The following is a 20993-nucleotide window of genomic DNA, read 5'->3' on the forward strand; positions in this document are numbered from 1 at the left end:
TTTTTTTCTGTGTGTATAATAGGGCAACATATTTATTGTTCAGAGGCATAAAGTACAGACTACTGAGAAGCTAAGATGAAATAGTTATAAACCTGTCACATTATCAAAATATTCCATTTGCATAGCAGCATGGAAAGGTCGGTATACATTGTGACCCATTTTTTTCAATTATTTTTATTTATTTAATACTTAATAATAATTCTTTGGTTTCCGGGCAAACATCCCCCTCCCCCCTCCCCTTCCTTATGGGTGTTCCCCTACCAACCCTCCCCCCATTGCCGCCCTCCCCCCATAGTCTAGTTCACTGGGGGTTCAGTCTTAGCAGGACCCAGGGCTTCCCCTTCCACTGGTGCTCTTACTAGGATATTCATTGCTACCTCAGAGTTCAGAGTCCAGGGTCAGTGCATGTATAGTCTTTACGTAGTGGCTTAGTCCCTGGAAGCTCTGGTTGCTTGGCATTGTTGTACTTTTGGGGTCTCAAGCCCCTTCAAGCTCTTCCAGTTCTTTCTCTGATTCCTTCAATAGGGGACCTATTCTCAGTTCAGTGGTTTGCTGCTGGCATTCGCCTCTGTATTTGCTGTATTCTGGCTGTGTCTCTCAGGAGCGATGTACATCAGGCTCCTGTCGGTCTGCACTTCTTTGCTTCATCCATCTTGTCTAATTGGGTGGCTGTATATGTATGGGACACATGTGGGGCAGGCTCTGAATGGGAGTTCCTTCAGTCTCTGTTTTAATCTTTGCCTCTCTGTTCCCTGCCAAGGGTATTCTTGTTCCCCTTTTAGAGAAGGAGTGAAGCATTCACATTTTGATCATCCGTCTTGAGTTTCATTTGTTCTAGGCATCTAGGGTAATTCAAGCATTTGGGCTAATAGCCACTTATCAGTGACTGCATACCATGTCTGTCTTTCTGTGATTGGGTTAGCTCACTCAGGATGATATTTTCCAGTTCCAACCATTTGCCTACGAATTTCATAAAGCCGTTGTTTTTGATAGCTGAGTAATATTCCATTGTGTAGATGTACCACATTTTCTGTATCCATTCCTCTGTTGAAGGGAATCTGGGTTCTTTCCAGCTTCTGGGTATTATAAATAAGGCTGCAATGAACTTAGTGGAGCACGTGTCTCTTTTATATATTGGGGCATCTTTTGGGTATATGCCCAAGAGAGGTATAGCTGGATCCTCAGGCAGTTCAATGTCCAATTTTCTGAGGAACCTCCAGACTGATTTCCAGAATGGTTGTACCAGTCTGCAATCCCACCAACAATGGAGGAGTGTTCCTCTTTCTCCGAATCCTCGCCAGCATCTGCTGTCCCCTGAGTTTTTGATCTTAGCTATTCTCACTGGTGTGAGGTGAAATCTCAGGGTTGTTTTGATTTGCATTTCCCTTATGACTAAAGATGTTGAACATTTCTTTAGGTGTTTCTCAGCCATTCGGCATTCCTCAGCTGTGAATTCTTTGTTTAGCTCTGAACCCCATTTTTTAATAGGGTTATTTGTTTCCCTGCGGTCTAACTTCTTGAGTTCTTTGTATATTTTGGATATAAGGCCTCTATCTGTTGTAGGATTGGTAAAGATCTTTCCCAATCTGTTGGTTGCCGTTTTGTCCTAACCACAGTGTCCTTTGCCTTACAGAAGCTTTGCAGTTTTATGAGATCCCATTTGTCGATTCTTGATCTTAGAGCATAAGCCACTGGTGTTTTGTTCAGGAATTTTTTTCCAGTGCCCATGTGTTCCAGATGCTTCCCTAGCTTTTCTTCTATTAGTTTGAGTGTGTCTGGTTTGATGTGGAGGTCCTGGATCCACTTGGACTTAAGCTTTGTACAGGGTGATAAGCATGGATCGATCTGCATTCTTCTACATGTTGCCCTCCAGTTGAACCAGCACCATTTGCTGAAAATGCTATCTTTTTTCCATTTGATCTTTTGGCTCCTTTGTCAAAAATCAAGTGACCATAGGTGTGTTGGTTCATTTCTGGGTCTTCAATTCTATTCCATTGGTCTATCTGTCTGTCTCTGTACCAATACCATGCAGTTTTTATCACTATTGCTCTGTAATACTGCTTGAGTTCAGGGATAGTGATTCCCCCTGAAGTCCTTTTATTGTTGAGGATAGCTTTAGCTATCCTGGGTTTTTTGTTATTCCAGATGAATTTGCAAATTGTTCTGTCTACCTCTTTGAAGAATTTGATTGGTATTTTAATGGGGATAGAATTGATTCTGTAGATTGCTTTTGGTAAAATGTCCATTTTTACTATATTAATCCTGCCAATCCATGAGCATGGGAGATCTTTCCATCTTCTGAGGTCTTCTTAAATTTCTTTCCTCAGTGTCTTGAAGTTCTTATTGTACAGATCTTTTACTTGCTTGATTAAAGTCACACCGAGGTACTTTATATTATTTGGGTCCATTATGAAGGGTGTCGTTTCCCTATTTCTTCCTCGGCTTCTTTCTCTTTTGTATAGAGGAAGGCTACTGATTTATTTGAGTTAATTTTATACCCAGCCACTTTGCTGAAGTTGTTTATCAGCTTTAGTAGTTCTCTGGTGTAACTTTTGGTATCACTTAAATATACTATCATGTCATCTGCAAATAGTGATATTTTGACCTCTTCTTTTCCGATCTGTATCCCCTTGATCTCCTTTTGTTGTCTGATTGCTCTGGCTAGAACTTCAAGAACTATATTGAATAAGTAGGCAGAGAGTGGGCAGCCTTGTCTAGTCCCTGATTTTAGTGGGATTGCTTTAAGTTTCTCTCCTTTTAGTTTAATGTTAGAAACTGGTTTGATGTCTATGGCTTTTACTATGTTTAGGTATGGGCCTTGAATTCCTATTCTTTCCAGGACTTTTATCATGAAGGGGTGATAAATTTTGTCAAATGCTTTCTCAGCATGTAATGAAATAATCATGTGGTTCTGTTCTTTCAGTTTGTTTATATAATGGATCACCTTGATGGTTTTCCGTATATTAATCCATCCCTGCATGCCTGGGATGAAGCCTACTTGATCATGGTGGATGATTGTTTTGATGTGCTCTTGAATTCGGTTTGCCAGAGTTTTATTGAATATTTTTCGTCGATATTCATAAGGGAAATTGGTCTGAAGTTCTCTCTTTTTGTTGTGTCTTTGTGTGGTTTAGGTATAAGAGTAATTGTGGCTTCATAGAAGGAATTCAGTAGGGCTCCATCTGTTTCAATTTTGTGGAATAGTTTGGATAATATTGGTATGAGGTCTTCTATGAAGATTTGATAGAATTCTGCACTAAACCCATCTGGACCTGGACTCTTTTTGGTTGGGAGACCTTTAATGACTGCTTCTATTTCCTTAGGAGTTATTGGGTTGTTTAACTGGTTTATCTGTCCCTGATTTAACTTCGATACCTGGTATCTGTCTAGGAAATTGTCCATTTCCTGAAGATTTTCAAGTTTTGTTGAATATAGGTTTTTATAGTAAGATCTGATGATTTTTTGAATTTCCTCTGAATCTGTAGTTATGTCTCCCTTTTCATTTCTGATTTTGTTAATTTGGACACACTCTCTGTGTCCTCTCGTTAGTCTGGATAAGGGTTTATCTATCATGTTGATTTTCTCAAAGAACCAACTTTTGGTTCTGTTGATTCTTTCTATGGTCCTTTTTGTTTCTACTTGGTTGATTTCAGCTCTGAGTTTGATTATTTCCTGCCTCCTACTCCTCCTGGGTGTATTTGCTTCTTTTTGTTCTAGGGCTTTTAGGTGTGCTGTCAAGCTGCTGACATATGCTCTTTCCTGTTTCTTTCTGCAGACACTCAGTGCTATGAGTTTTCCTCTTAGCACAGCTTTAGTTGTGTCCCATAAGTTTGGGTATGTTGTACCTTCATTTTCATTAAATTCTAAAAAGTTTTAATTTCTTTCTTTATTTCTTCCTTGACCAGGTTATCATTGAGTAGAGCATTGTTCAATTTCCAAGTATATGTGGGCATTGTTCGATTGTTATTGAAGACCAGATTTAGGCCGTGGTGGTCTGATAGCACGCATGGTATTATTTCTATCTTTCTGTACCTGTTGAGGCCCGTTTTTTGACCAATTATATGGTCAGTTTTGGAGAAAGTACCATGAGGTGCTGAGAAGAAGGTATATCCTTTTGCTTTAGGATAGAATGTTCTATAAATATCCGTTAAGTCCGTTTGGCTCATAACTTCTCTTAGTCTGTCGACATCACTGTTTAATTTCTTTTTCCATGATCTGTCCATTGATGAGAGTGGGGTGTTGAAATCTCCACTATTATTGTGTGAGGTGCAATGTGTGTTTTGAGCTTAATAAGGGTTCTTTTACATAAGTAGGTGCCCTTGTATTTGGGGCATAGATATTTAGGATTGAGAGTTCATCTTGGTGGATTTTTCCTTTGATGAATATGAAGTGTCCTTCCTTATCTTTTTTGATGACTTTTAGTTGGAAATTGATTTTATTTGATATTAGAATGGCTACTCCAGCTTGCTTCTTCTGACCATTTGCTTGGAAAGTTGTTTTCCAGCCTTTCACTCTGAGGTAATGTCTGTCTTTGTCTCTGAGGTGTGTTTCATGTAGGCAGCAGAATGCAGGGTCCTCGTTGCGTATCCAGTTTGTTAATCTATGTCTTTTTATTGGGGAGTTGAGGCCATTGATATTGAGAGATATTAAGGAATAGTGATTATTGCTTCCCGTTGTATTCATATTTGGGTGTGAGGTTATGTTTTTGTGCTTTTTTTCTCTTTGTTTTGTTGCCAAGATGATTAGTTTCTTGCTTCTTCTAGTGTATAGCTTGCCTCCTTATGTATGGCATTACCATTTATTTTCCTTTTTGTGCTGGATTTGTAGAAAGATATTGTGTAAACTTGGTTTTGCATGGAATATCTTGGTTTCTCCATCTATGTTAATTGAGAGTTTTGCAGGATACAGTAACCTGGGCTGGCATTTGTATACTCTTAGTGGCCGTATGGCATCTGTCCAGGATCTTCTGGCTTTCATAGTTTCTGGCGAGAAGTCTGGTGTGATTTTGATAGGTCTGCCTTTATATGTTACTTGACCTTTTTCCCTTACTGCTTTTAATATTCTTTCTTTATTTTGTGCGTTTTGTATTTTGACAATTATGTGATGGGAGGTGTTTCTTTTCTCGTCCAATCTATTTTGAGTTCTGTAGGCTTCTTGAATGTCTATGGGTATCTCTTTTTTTAGGTTAGGGAAGTTTTCTTCTATGATTTTGTTGAAGATATTTACTGGTCCTTTGAGCTGGGAGTCTTCACTCTCTTCTATACCTATTATCCTTAGGTTTGATCTTCTCATTGAGTCCTGGATTTCCTGTATGTTTTGGACCAGTAGCTTTTTCCGCTTTACATTATCTTTGACAGTTGAGTCAATGATTTCTATGGAATCTTCTGCTCCTGAGATTCTCTCTTCCATCTCTTGTATTCTGTTGGTGAAGCTTGTATCTACAGCTCCTTGTCTCCTCTTTTGGTTTTCTATATCCAGGGTTGTTTCCATGTGTTCTTTCTTGATTGCTTCTATTTCCATTTTTAATTCCTTCAACTGTTTGATTGTGTTTTCCTGGAATTCTTTCAGGGATTTTTGCGTCTCCTCTCTATGGGCTTCTACTTGTTTATTTATGTTTTCCTGAAATTCTTTCAGGCATTTTTGCGATTCCTCTCTGTAGGCTTCTACTTGTTCTCTAAGGGAGTTCTTCACATCTTTCTTGAAGTCCTCCAGCATCATGATCAAAAATGATTTTGAAACTAGATCTTGCTTTTCTGGTTTGTTTGGATATTCCATGTTTGTTTTGATGGGAGAATTGGGCTCCAATGGTGCCATGTAGTCTTGGTTTCTGTTCCTTGGGTTCCTGCACTTGCCTCACGCCATCAAATTATCTCTAGTGTTACTTTGTTCTACTATTTCTGACAGTAGCTAGACTGTCCTATAAGCCTGTGTGTCAGGAGTGCTGTAGACCTGTTTTCGCCTCTTTCAGTCAGTTATGGGGACAGAATGTTCTGCTTTTGGGCATGTAGTTTTTCCTCTCTACAGGTCTTCAGCTGTTCCTGTGGGCCTGTGTCTTGAGTTCACCAGGCAGCTTTCTTGCAGCAGAAAATTTGGTCTTACCTGTGGTCCCGAGGCTCAAGTTCGCTCATGGGGTGCTGCCCATGGGCTCTCTGCAGCGGCAGCAACCAGGAAGACATGTGCCGCCCCTTCCGGGAGCTTCAGTGCACCAGTGTTCCAGATGGTCTTTGGCTTTTTCCTCTGGCGTCCAAGATGTGTGTGCAGAGAGCAGTCTCTCCTTTTTTCCCAGGCTTGTCTGCCACTCTGATGGTTTAGCTCTCCCTCCCACGGGATTTGGGTGCAGAGAACTGTTTATCCGGTCTGTTTCCTTCAGGTTCCGGGGTGTCTTAGGCAGGGGTCCTGCTGCTCCTGGGCCCTCCTACACGGGAGCCCAGAGGCCTTATACAGTTTCCTCTTGGGCCAGGGATGTGGGCAGGGGTGAGCAGTGCTGGTGGTCTCTTCTGCTCTGCAGCCTCAGGAGTGCCCACCTGACCAGGCGGTTGGGTCTCTCTCTCACGGGGTCTGGGAGCAGAGAGCTGCTGCTGTCACGCTTTTCATATGATTCATGTGACCCAGTTGATAGCCTCCTTCATCTTATTCACAGATCAACAGGATGCAACTTTGCTTCAGAGCCTTCATGTCTGGCCACAGAAGCCAAGAGAAAAATGTCACAGTCAACAGTGATAATGTAGCCATCCCAGGGCATTTCCTCCAAGTTTTACTTTCAACTGTATTATTTTTTGCAGATTATGCTACTCTTTCTAGAAGGTCATGATGTGGGAGAACATTTGGATGCTGCCCCATCCACAGTTTAGAGATTTCTTACATAGAATCCTTCTCTAAACTTGCATACAAACTAACCATTTAAGCGCACAAACTGAAACACACACACACACACACACACACACACACATACAAACAAACACAAACACAAACACGGTATACAGATAATAGTGAAGAGCTTATTGAAGAAAAGTTAGGTCAGTTGGTATACTATATAAAATGGGAAGGGCTTTTCTAAAATCTATTACCCTAGAATGGAGGATGTGAAAATGGGAAAGAATTGTGTGTCGCGCTTTCCCCGCAACTTGGCCACATGAACAATGATGTATGAGACAATAGATCTGCATAGTCAAAGCCAAAGGCCAGAAGCATACACAGTCAATTGAAGGTCAATACAGCTCATCTCTCTGATTCTAATGGAAGAGTTCAGTTGTTTCCCCCACCTCTCCTGAAGAGTATTTCATTTCAATCCAATGCTAGCACACTGAAGAATATTCAAGAACATACCTGACAGGTGATCTTTTGACCTAGGTTAATATAAACATGAAGCAAGAGTGTCAGCATTCCCAGAGCTCTGCTGAGCAGGGCGTGCTGATTTCCTCTGGATCACTTAGTAATGCTTCAGAAATCCAAGAAGTCAGCCTTCTCAGACTTATTCACAGCTGCACATGTGGTATCTTGTCTTCACAACACCATAGCCTGTAGATACAGAAACCAGGATGAAAACTGCAAACTTCACCAGCCTACATTTCTTTGACAAATGCCCAGAATCTCTGATAGGTCTCTCTAGATCCACGACTATAGATAGGCATGCCTTGTAGGGGTATAACATGGTTGTTTAGTTTCCCCATCTACTGTTCAGAACACGTAGGGAAGTCAGTGAGGAGCCAGTCCTTGTTTTAGTTTACTAACTGACAGTTCTTCACTGTAGTAGAAAACTGCCTGCCAAAGGACACTTTTAGGACAAAACCGCAAGTAACAGATTTGGAAAGGTCTATACCAATCCTCCATCTGATAGAGGGCCATAACCAATACATACAAAGAACTCAAAATTTCGACTTCAGAGAGACAAATAACCCTATTAAAATTATGTTCCAGAACTAAACAAAGATTTCTCAAATGAAGGAAATCAATTATCTGAAAAGAACGTAAAGAAATGGTCATCGTAGAAAAGTAAATGAAAACAACTCTGAGTTTCCACCTCACACAAGTCAGAATGACTGTAATAAAAAAACTCAGGAGACAGAAGATGATGATAAGGATGTGAAGAAAGAGGAACACTCCTTCTTTGTTGGTTGGATTACAAACTGGTTCAAACATTCTGGAAATCAGTCTGCAGGATCCTTAGAAAATTGGACATTGCAGTAACTGAGGTCCAAGCCATACCACTTCCTGGGCATATACCGAAAAGAAGACATAAAAAAAAGACACATACAGAACAATGTTCATAGCAACCTTATTTAAAATACCCATAGGCTGGAAAGAACCCAGATGGCATTCATCAGAGAAATGGATACAGAAAATATGGTACATCTACACAATGGACTACTAATCAGCTATAAAACAATGATTACAAGAAAGACATAGACAAATGGATTGAACAAGAAAATATCATCCTGTGTGAAGCAAACAAATCACAGAAAAACACACATGGTATGCAATCACCAAACGTGTGTATTGACCCAAAAGCTCAAATTACTCATGGTACCATCCACAGACCACTAGAAGGTCAAGAAAAGGAACCCAACTTATGCTTGCTTCAGTCCGTTTTAGAAGGGGGAAAATATCTATGAGTTTACAGCAGATACTGAAGGAATATAAGAATATAAGATTGATATGAATATAGGATTGATGAAGCTAAGAAGTACATGCTGACAGGAAACAGATTTAGATCTTCCCTGAGAGACATAGCTAGAGCATGTCAAATACAGAAGTGAATTCCAGTGGCAAACCAGTGCACTGATCCAGACCTCCTGTTGGTAGATTTTGAGAAAGGTTTACAAGAACTGAAGGAGATTTCAAATCCCATAAGAACTACAATGCCAATGAACCAGAGCTTTCTGGTTCATTCAAACCAATATTCAAATCTGTACATGGAAAGACCTAAAGATCCAACTGCATATGTGGCAGAGGATGGCCTTGTTGGGCACCAATGTAAGGAGAAGCCGATTGTACTCCATGGGTTTGACTCCCAGTTAAAGAGAATGACAAGGGGCAGTAAGGGGAGTTTATAGAAAAAGGGGAGGATACTAGTTAAGCTCTATGGAAAGGAACTTGGGAAATGAAATAACATTTGAAGTGTAAATATGGAAATATCCGATTAAAAATTCATTAAAATTTCCTGAAAAAAAAATAAAAAATAAACGAAGGAAAAGGAATAAAAACTTACTGACTCAGAAATCTTAAGGGTAACTGTTAGGGAATGCTACTCAGAGTAATAGTAGTGAAAAGAGTGAGATGATGAAGTCTCAACTAGAAGCAATTCTCCTTCCCAGATATCAGTTTCAGACACAAACTGCACTAAAGGAATCCAAAGCATGGAGGAGTTTACACTGAGCTGAGGACACAATACTTGCCTTTGCCTTCTTCCTTAGCACCTTTTTGTTCTGGGCACAAAGAAAAGCCTTGAGCTCTCAGGAAAACTACTTTGTCCTTCCCAAGACTTAGCTTTTAGAATAAAGAAATTAATGATATAAACTCAATAACTTCCAGGAACCATAATAGGCAGGGAAGTCTACATACTTTGAGAGGCTCCCAGCTACTGATTCCTATATGTGGAAGGCTATGATTTAGGCTATCTCTTTGAGGAACCCACTCAACCCCTAAGCAGGACTCACTGAGCTTTACCAAGGAGCACATATTTGTTCTTTTTATACCAAGACAGAAGGCCAGCTTCCTTCTCCCTATCCCTCCTCCTTGATCTTCTCTCTCACAAATGGCTGTTTACTTTGAATTATAGGCCAATTAGTAAACCCTAGAGGTAGAGGTACTTAAGGAATATCTGAGAGGCAGTTAATGTCACGACAACACTTGTGACATCACAGAAGAATCTACTACTCTCCAGGTTACAAGAGATTTTTCGTTGAGGTCTTAATGGTGATGTGACTGAGAACTGCCTTGTCCTACCTGCTAAACAGCTTTCCTTACATTGACCAGATTAGAGGGTGCCCTTTCCAGGAGTGTCTCCTGTGACACAGTGGAAACCTTTACATACATCTCTCTAAACCTAGAGACATCTCTTTGCTTCATTAGTGGTTACATATTCTGAATGGAGATAGTCAGGGGCTTGTTACTGGTAGAAAAAATTAGGAACATTTGGGGGAAGAGATTCTTCTAGATAATATTTTTAATCCCAGTCAATTTCTGTGACATACAAATCAATTTTCTAGGTTTTCTCTGTTTCCTATGGCCAGTGTTTTTCCTACAGACCTTTAAATGAATGAATATTTTACTACATTTTCCAATTTTACATTCCTTGATAGTGAACTTTATATATATTTCTGAATGTTTACTCAACAATTCCATTTTCCAATTTCATTATTTTGCAATTGTTTTGGAACAAAAGTGGGCCCAGTTATAGAGTCATTATAACAGTGTAAGTATTGTGTTCCCATTTCAATGATAAACTCCCAAATCCACATTTTATCCAAAAATTACCAGACATCAGGAAAGCAAAGGACAACATGAACTATTGAATGTGTTTCTGTAGTCCCATTAGACATCAGTTCTCTAATATCTACCTTCCTGTGTTACCAGGGACAGACTTGAGGGTTTTGGATATTTTACCATGATTCTTTTTTCAGTCCAACCCTAAGATTCAGGAAGATGGGCAAGGAGAGGGATGGCTTTAGGTCCATGGAAACATCAACTTCAATAGGTTCATAAGAACAGGAGGGAGTATATTTGACACTGTAATTTTTGGATTCTAAATTCTTGACCTAGATCTGCTCATTCATGCTAAATTTCCAAATAACCTCATAGCTGTAAAGACCATCAAGATATATATATATATATATATATATATATATATATATATATATATATATAATTTCATCCAACAAAATTAGATAAGAATGATTAAGCTTAGAAGTGCATGCTGAGAGGAACCAGGTATAGAACTTTACACAGTGACCCAGCTAGAGCATGCCAAATACAGAATTGAATGCTAGTGGCAAACCAGTGAACTGAAAACGGACCTCATTTTGGTAGATTTTGAGAAAGGATTACAAGAGCTGAAGGGGCTTTCAATCCCATAAGAACAACAATGCCAATGAACCAGAGCTTTCTTTTACCAAACCAATATTCAAAGACTGTACATGGACAGACCTATGGCTCCAAAAGAGTATGTAGCAGAGGATGACCTAATTGGGCACCAATGGAAGGAGAGGCCATTGGTCTTCCTTGGGATTGACTGCCTGTTCAAATATTTTCAAGGTATAGTAAGTGGGGTAATAGAACAAGGGGAGGGGAACTGATAAGGGATTTTATGGCCAGGAAATTGAAAAAGGAAATAATATTTGAAATGTAAATATAGAAATATTCAATAAGAAAAGAATAAAATTTGCTAAAAAATAAAAAAAAATGAAAGAAATAAAAGAAAAGAAAAGTGCCAACTAATCACACTTATTGACTCAGAAATCTAAATGGTCTTGTCAGGGAATGATAATCAGAGTAATATAGTCGAAAGTCTGATGTAATGAAGTCTCAACTAGAAGCAATTTTCTCTCCCAGATATCAGTTTCAGACACAAACTGCACTCTAGGAATCCAAAGCCTGGAGGAGTTTAAATTGAGCTGAGGACACAATACTTGTTGTTTCCATCTTCCTTAGGAACTTTTCCTTCTGGGCAGAAAGAATAGAATCCATGAGCTCTTAGAAAATCAACTCTGTCCATCCCAGTTCCTGACATTTGGAATATAGATATTAATGATATAAACATCTCTGATTTCCAGGAACCATAGCCAGCAAGTAAATCTAGATGCTACTGAGTGGATCCAGGCTCCAGCTTCCCACGTGTGGAAGGCTGAGATCAACACCATCTCTTCAATGAACCATAACTATTCTGAGAGAGCATTCAGTGAGCATTCCCATGGACTACATATTTCGTCGATTTTTTAAACTAAAACAAAAGGCCAGCTTCATTCTCTCCATCTCTGATCTCTTCTTCTTCTTTGTTCACCTCCCAAATGGCTGTTTACTCTGAATTAGAAGACAATTAGTAAACCGTAGAGGTACTGAAGGAATATCTGAGAGGCAGAGCAGTCACAACAACACCTGTGACATCACCGAAGAACCTAAGACTCTTCTGGATAAAGATATTTTTCAGGAAAAGCCTAATGGTGATGTCACTGAGAACTGCCATGGCCTTCCTGCAGAACAGCTTTCCTTACATTGACAAGATTAGAGGGTGCCCTTTCCAGGAGTGTGTCCTTTGACACAGTGGAAAATATTACATACTACATCTCAATAAAGAAAGTGACTTCTCTTTGCATCATTAGTGGTTACATGCTCTGAATGGCGAAAGTTAGTTAGGGACTCGGCATGGGTAGAAAAGATCTAGGAACTTGGAGTGGAGGAGAATCTTCTGGATAATAATTTTATTCATTGGATCATTCCTGTGAAATACAGTTCAATTTCCTAGGTGTTTTCTGTTTCTTAAAGGACAGTATTTTCCCAATAGACCTTTAATTGAAAGAATATTGTATGACATTTTCTTACTGTACATTCCTTCATAGTGGACTTTACATAGATTCCTGAATGTGTATTCAAACATTCTGTTTTCCAATTCAATATTTTGCAATGATTTTGGCAACAAAGAATGCCCAGCTATAGAGTGAATATAAGATTAATATTGTTTACCTCTTCGAAATGATAAACTCCCAAATCCTCATTTTATCCAAAATTTATCAGACATCAGTAAAGCAAAGGACAATATGGACTACCTAACGTGGTTCTGTAGTCACATTAGATATCAGTTCTCAAATATCTTCCCACGGCCAGACTTGAGGGTTTTGGATGTTCTACCATGATCTTTCTTCAGGGCAAATATAAGATTCAGGGGGATGTGCTGGGAGAGGAATTGCTTGAGGTCCAGTGAAACCTCAACTTCAATAGGTTCAAAAGAACAATAGGTAGTCTATTTGGCATTGTCATTTGTGGATTCTATATTCTTGACCAAGTGGCACAGAATCCACGTTAACATTCCATCTACCCTCATAGCGTTAGGAGACAACAAAAGTGTGTGTGTGTGTGTGTGTGTATATATATATATATATATATATATATATATATATATATATATATATATATATATATATGCATGCCACCAAAACTAGAGAAGATTGATGAAGTTAAGAAATGCATTCTGCCAGGAACCGGGTGTAGATATTGCCTGAAAGACACAGCTAGAGCAGGTCAACTATATACATGAATGCTAGTGGCAACCAGTGAACTGAAGACGGACCTCTTGTTGGAACATTTTGAGAGAGGATTACTAGAGCTGAAGGTGCTTTCAACACCATGAAAACAACAATTACAATGAATTAGATCTTTCTGGTACTAGACCAATATTCAAAGAATGTGCATTGACAGACCTATGGCTCCAACTGCATATGTGGCAGAGGATGGCCTTGTTGTGCACCAATGGAAGGAGAAGCCCTTGGTCCTACCTAGGTTTCTCTCTCAGTTCATGGGCATGCCAAGTGGCCTTAAGGGGTATTAAATAATTGCAGAAACTGCAAATACTGTGGCCATATTCCGGTATTCAGGACACAAGGAAATTAATTTGATTAATCATAGGTATGCAAGGAGATACTTCAGGAGAAGAAGAGGAAAGGGAACTTGGGCCTGACTGATGCACAGCATGAGTTCACCAATCCTAAAAAGAAAGAGGAGAGATGTACTTCTTCCTCATCTTAAAAAATGTGTAGAATCTTTTTAATGTTTTTTCTCTCCAAGCTTGGTTACTGGAAGATTGATATAATTTATTTATTTTTATTTACATTTTAATTGTTGTTCCATTTCCCTGTTTCACCTCCAGGAACCAAGTATCTCATCCTTCTTCCCCTGATTCTATGAGGGAGCTCCTTACCCACCTACCCACCTACTCCCTCCCGCCTCCATTTCCTGACATTCCCCTACCCTGGGACATTGAGCCTTGACAGGATAAGGGACCTCTCCTTCCAGGTCCATCCTCTGCTACATATGTGACAAGAGTTATAGGTCAATCCCTGTGTACTCTTGGGATGTTGGTTTGGTTCCTGTTCTTTCCTGTGGGAAGGTTATTTTTAAAGTTGTCACAGATATAATTTTAAGGAATCAAGTGCAAACGAGAGAGGAATGTGTTGTTATAAACCTAAGCACACATCTATGGAAGGAAACTAATTAGAATGGCCAGGAGTTCTTATGATGCCCTGCCATACTTTTCCAGATTTCCAGTGTTTTTTTCCCCTGAACTCAGCCATTTAACTTTAAAGGAAGGCCATTCTAAAAGAATCCATACACACCTCCTTGTGGTTTTCAGGAAATAATAAATATAATATCCCCAAGGAGTGAATGGCTTATTAGTTTTAATAAAAAACTCTCAATTCACAATGACAAATAACGGAATGGTCAGAAGAGACAGAGATAGACAACACATAAACAAATAAATGAATATAAGGAGACAATAAATGGTGGCTACAACAAAATCATGCACTTGGGAAAAGTGTCATTTGGAGACTTCTCCCTAGAATCTTGATGTCTGTTAGGGGCAGTAAAAATGGCCAACACTATGTGTTCAACAGAAGGTTTTAGATCCAGTATTACTTCTAAAAGTAACAAAATACATGAAAATTTCTATAGGAAATGTAGACCAGGGTATCACAGGTGCCTCAATCACTCTGTTGAGTTTCTTTTTCTTGGTTCCCTGTGGAATGCCTCAGGTAGCACCTTGAAAAAAACCTACACACATCAGGGTCATAGTACATGATGAAATGTATAATTTACTCAAACTGGTTACAATTTCAAAAAGATAAATCTATGGCTTCACGATATTACAGGGTAAAATCGAAAGACCACTCAGAATGACCAAGGCTTGGAGGGAAATATTTTAGGAAGACTAACTCTAAATGCAAATTACCAGATTCAGTTTTAAAGAAAAAGTATACAAGAACAAAAATGCATCCTATTTGGCTAATGCTGGGGGAAACAAGAAAGTTTAACAAGAGTCAAGAACATGCGGTCAGCTAGGTCAACTTCAACTTCTCAGTTTCTAGAAGAGAGTTGGGTTCTCTGCCAGAAACATTATCAGGCCAGTTGGTAGAAACGAGAGACAGCTTGCACTTGGAAAAGATGGAGAGAAGTTTGTCCTCATAGCCAATGTAAAAAGAAAATAGTCAAACTCGTGCAGAATGACAAAGGGTGCAAACCCATCAGGCATGGAGATTGGTATCTAATGAGGTGCTTCTGTTTGGGGAAGAAAATAAAACAGGGTAGTGAAGAAGGTATTTATAAATACAACCTAAGGTTGTATTTACACATGGTTGTCTATATAACCATAACTAGAGTAGAAAATGATTAATAATTGAAATCAATAATTCCTTCGTATTTTGTTAATAAAGTGTTTCTATAGATTTTTGTGTTTTCTTTCCTCCATTTCTTTATCATGCAATATAATATCAATTAAGACAATACAATCATTTTCATATTCATTTCAAATTTGAGATACTAAAAGAATGTGCCATGAAACCCATTGCACCTATTCTAAATGTATAACGTGTTTGACATTGTGGAATTGATAATTATATCACATTCAGTATAACTATGACCTGGTTAAATATATAATGCATTTCTATTTGTAAGTAGGATCATTCTATTTTATCAAGGCACCATTATAATCTGGTTATTATTTTCATTTACAAATTATTCACAATATAGGAAAATATGATGTTGTCTCAAGTTGACAAGAAGTAGACTCGTGATGGCTATTTTCGGTTGCCTACGTGAATGCAACAGGAATTATCTAAAACCATAAAATAATTGGCATATCTTTGAAGGACTTCTGGTTTCATTCAAAGTGACAAGATCTACTTCTAGTCTGAATATGTAAAATACAAAAACACACCATGAATCCAGATATTTAATCCTGCTACAATGTGGTCAATTCCTTCTATTGGAAGCCTATAGGAGGACAAGGAAGAAAGAAATGCTTGTTCTTATCCTGCTTGGTCTGTCTTGATAGCAAGTTTATTTCATTACTGGCATTAAATCTTAATTCGAAAGAATGCCAAAACCACTGAAGACAACTTAAGACATCATTCTTGGTGACACAGCAACTGGAAGATTCTTGACCTTAACTTTCACAGCCAGCCATTGTTGGATTAGCTGTACCAGAGCCTGTAAGTCACTCAAATAATCTCTCCTCTCCCCATATGTGCACAAACACATACAGGCACACACACACACACACACACACAAACACACACACACATATATGTGTATATCTATATATGTATATATATGTATATCTATGTATATATATATATATATATATATATATATATATATGCATATCTCAGATCAATACTTCTCTGTCTGTTTATCTACCTACCATGATACCTAGATACCTAGACATATAAGTAGACACATAGATTAATATTAGGTTGTGTGAAATCGGTATAGACCCAGGATAGAGTAGGTGCCTCCAATCCTGTCACAGGTACTTGGTGCTTAATTCTTCTCAATCCAAGATATCTGTTACTGCTGTGGAAGCAAACTTACTCCACAAATTAGTCCTCACTTACACAGGACATAAACAAAACTGTGTGTGAGTTTATAGGTATCTTAAGAATAAAGTTAAAGAATGCCAGTAAAGTATTTGGGTTTCAATTAAGCTTCATGCATTTAGACTCTGTCTTTAGCACTACATTTCAAGGCTTAAACGACGCTTGTGTTCCCTGAGGCCTACCGGCACAATGGACAACCAGGAAGACACTGCTTCAATCACTTGCCAGCAAATCCCCTGAAAGCACACTCTGCAGGAGTAAACTACACCCTGAATCTTGCACTCCATTTTCTGATGCACAACTCTGACTGCTTTCATGGAGACCAGCTCTGACAAGGACTAACCAAGAAAGATCCTGCCCCAATTCCTTGTGTAACAAGACCCCTTAAAGCACACTCAGGAACCTTAAATATCACCCCATTCCCTAGGGTCCATTATCTGGAGAACAACTTCCACCTTCTTTGCTCTAGATTAATGTGGTAACTGGGTTCCCAAACAAAACCTATACTAGGTAACATAGAAACAATTTTAGGACCCAAAACCCAAGAGGCCGCATAGGCCGTAAAAACCTGTGGATAGACCCCTACTGGGTTTGAACTTTTGCAAGTAACCTGTGCTCTGGACACTCAGAGCAGAAGTCAGAAAGAAAACAGGAATCAATGGAGTGGGGCATCCAAAAGCACTTTTCCAACAATGATAATCTCAGAAATCATCATGTAAATCCATAATAACTGCAAAACCAAGAGGGCTAAAGGGCAACATAAGATCACAATCAATAACACCCAGGGCAATTGGTATAACCATGTTCTAACTATACTAAAGCAGCCTGTTGAATATTAAATCACAGCTGCAGCAGAAAATGACCTTAAATCTAATCTTATGAAGATTCTAGCTAACTTTAAAGAAGTAATGAATAATCCCTGTAAATAAATATAGGAAAATAAAATCAAATGGGTGAAGAAAATGAATAAGATTGTTCAAGGCCTGAAAAGAAAAATAGAAGAAATAAGAAAAACATAAAATAAAGAAACCCTGGAGATGGAAACCCTACGTAAGAGAACAGAAACTATAGATGCAAACATCAACAAGAGAATACAAGAGATGGGAGCAGCAATCACAGGCATATAAGACAGATGGAATTAATCTATCAGCAAAGATAAATATTAAATATAAAACCTCCGGGAAATATGGGACACTATGAAAAAAGAAAAAAACAAACAAACAAACAAACAAACCTAAGTGCAATAGGAATACAAGGAGAAGATTCTCAGTTTGAAAGTCCAGGAACTATTTTCAACCAAGTAATAGAAGAAAACTCCCCTAAACCAATGGAAGAGATGTCCATGAATGTACATGAAGTTTACAGAACAAGAAATATGTTGGATTAAAAGAAAAGAAAACAAACAAATGTGTCCACATAATAATCAAATCTTAATATACAGAAAAATGATATTAAACGGTATAAAGAAAAAAGCCCAAGTAACAAACATAGGCAAACTTAACAAAACTATATTAATTTTTAACAGAAAGTCTAAAAGTCAGAAGGGCCTAGGCAGATATCTTACATACATTAAGAGAACACAGATATAGGAAAAGATCACCATGGACTAAAGCTGGCATTAAAAATCAAGGAAAAGTCTCTACAAACTCATGTAAATTAAACAACTTTTTACCGAATGACTGATGGCCTCGAGAGGACATACAGAAATTAAAGACATTCTAAAATTCAGTGAAAATGAAGGAGTAGCATACACAATCTCATGAGAAACAATGAGAGAATTGCAAAGAGGAAAGATCACTACAAAAATGGCCTTTCCAATGCAATCAGAGAGATCACATACCAGTAACTTAAAAACACAGGGAAGACCTCTACAAGAAAACAATCAATCAATCAAACAAACAAACAAACATGCCACAGGGGCAGTTATCAGAAGGCAGTTATCAAACTCAAGGCTGGAATCAATAAATAAGAAAAAAGAAGACAGTAATATTAAAAAGGGTCCCAAGAGTTGAGAAAATTAGCAACTTAGCCAATCTAATTCAAACGTGGAGGAACATTCACCTAACTAACAAAAATGAAGGAAGACATAACGAGGAACAATGAGATAATTCAAAGAATCCTTAGGTTTTACTTCAAAAGCATATACTCGGGCTGGGGATTTAGCTCAGTGGTAGAGCGCTTACCTAGGAAGCGCAAAGCCCTGGGTTCGGTCCCCAGCTCAAAAAAAAAAAAAAAAAAAAAAAAAAAAGCATATACTCCTTAACATTGGAAAATCAGAACAAAATAGTCAATTTCAAATTTAAATCAAGATCAGGTAAACAACTTGAATAAAGGTAAAGCCCCTAAGGAAATACAATCATTAAAAGTCTCCCAACTAAAAAAAAGGGTGCATAGCATGGCAGGTTAGAACACATGTGGGAATCCCCCTTCTCTAAGGTGAAGGATAAGGAGCAATGGAAGAGGAGCATGTGAGTGTGGGAATGGGATGAGAGGACTTGGGAAAGGCTGTAATCCAGATGCAAAGGGAACAGATGAAGGGAATTAAAACAAAGGAATTACTGGCCATATGACTTACTTCTCCCACAGATTTTCTTACTGTGTAGCAGTCTTCCTATCCCTAACTTATGTCCCTTGTCTCACACACCTGTGGGCCCCCCAGACATGGGCACAGAGCTGTGACACTGAAGAGCCTGGAGAAATATTTGTTGATTGTCTGCTGAGAAGGAGGCCAGCTGTAGAACACACCTCCTGTCATATTTTGATTTTCGCTGTCTAGAAACCTTCTAGGACACTTTTCGAAGCTGATTTCTACCAATTGTGGATGACAGAATCTTTTCTTCAGTCCTTTAAGGGGAGAAAATGCAAAGCTGGGAGTGGGTGGGAAAAGCTGCTGAATCCTGAGTGCAAGTTTTGTGTGGAGTTCCTCTACTTGCTTTCTGTTAAATCAGGGAAGAACCAGGCAAAAGGGTGCTTTCCTGGTGTACTAGAACACTGTAATCTAGATTGTATGCAACAGGGCCACCAGGAGAAATGATGATTAGGAAGGCAAGAAATCACCAAAGAGCCTTGTAAGAGTGCATTGTCCTTGGTAGTATGTCTGACTAATGCATAATGCACAGCAGCATCTATGCCTCTTTTTATGTCACAGTGGGAGCCTGGCTATATGAGGCAATTGTGGCACACTGACTGTCCACAGGACCTCTAGGACATATGATTCTTTTTACGCTAACCCTGATCTCTGTAAGGTGACCTTGGAGCTTTGAGACAATAGGAAGACATAGCACAAAACACACACACACGAACACACACACACAAACACCACCACTACCAACAACAACAACTACAAAATCAACAAAAAATAAACAAAGAAACAAACAAACAAAAAACAACAAAGAGGTAATTTGTTGTAGAAAATAATTTAATCCCAATATGGTATTTTTACCCTGCCTTTGTCCATTTAATTCCCTGTTAAAAGACACACACATACACACACACACACACACACACGCACACCACCACTAGCACCACCACCACCAACAACAACAACAACAACAACAACAAACAAACAAACAAACAAAAACAAAAAACAAGGAGGTAGTTTGTTGTAAAAAATAATTTACTCCCATTCTGGTGTTTTTACCCTGCCTTTGTCCATTTTATTCCCTGATAAAACACACACACACACACACACACACACACACACACACACACACACACACACATTTTATATTAAGATAAGCCATTTTGAGAAATCGAAATGCCCAGATATTTACACTTTATCTCATTAAAATCTATTTTCTATCTATAATTCCACACTATTACTATGTTTTATCTGGCCTTCTCTTGATTCCAATTGACCAGATGGTATGTCCATGCCTTTTTGAACCAAAAACCATTGCACGTTCCTCTTCTTTTCACTCTGTTCTCTCTTCTGGGTCTCATCTGCCTTCCTACCCCACCCTGACAGTAAATTCACCCTCAAGACTTCCAATAATCCGTTTTGGCTCCTACAAACATCACAAATACCTGTGTGTGTGCATGGGATTATGCATGTGCATGTGAGGGTCTGTGTGTGTGTGTGTGTGTGTATGTGTGTGTGTGTGTGTGTGTGTACATGCATGCACACATTCACATGATTAAAACATAAACATTCTTTGAACATAAAAAGAAAACTCATAACTCATTTGAACAAGCATTCTTAGATGAGTTTAGCCATCATAAAAAAAAAATTATTTTCGCAACTGGTGGTTTTTACATACTTGTTGGGAATGCAAACTCAAGTCCTCATATTTGCATGACAATGAAATCACCAACTATGACATCATCCAAACACCTTACAATTACATTTTATAGGCTTCTTAGGTTTACTGATGTGTTAGTTACAGATTCAGATACTATCTGTCTAAATAC

At 38.6% G+C, this 20993-nt stretch overlaps 1 long non-coding RNA gene across 4 annotated transcripts in view; it reads right to left on the reverse strand.

The window, feature by feature from the left end:
• Positions 1-20993, reverse strand: part of LOC134484723 (uncharacterized) — an 84879-nt gene that overhangs the window by 53676 nt on the left and 10210 nt on the right. Inside the window, exons 1-2 of one of the 4 annotated variants that reach the window (XR_010062426.1) lie at positions 9667-10296; positions 7327-7518 (exon numbers count right to left, since the gene is read on the reverse strand). This is a non-coding gene — a long non-coding RNA (uncharacterized LOC134484723). Of the gene's footprint in view, positions 1-7326; positions 7519-9656; positions 10297-20993 lie in introns of those variants that run through there. The other 3 variants (XR_010062424.1, XR_010062425.1, XR_010062427.1) reach the window with 3 other exon arrangements.

Source organism: Rattus norvegicus (assembly GCF_036323735.1).
Source record: "Rattus norvegicus strain BN/NHsdMcwi chromosome Y unlocalized genomic scaffold, GRCr8 chrY_unlocalized_37, whole genome shotgun sequence".
Classification (NCBI taxonomy): domain Eukaryota; kingdom Metazoa; phylum Chordata; class Mammalia; order Rodentia; family Muridae; genus Rattus; species Rattus norvegicus.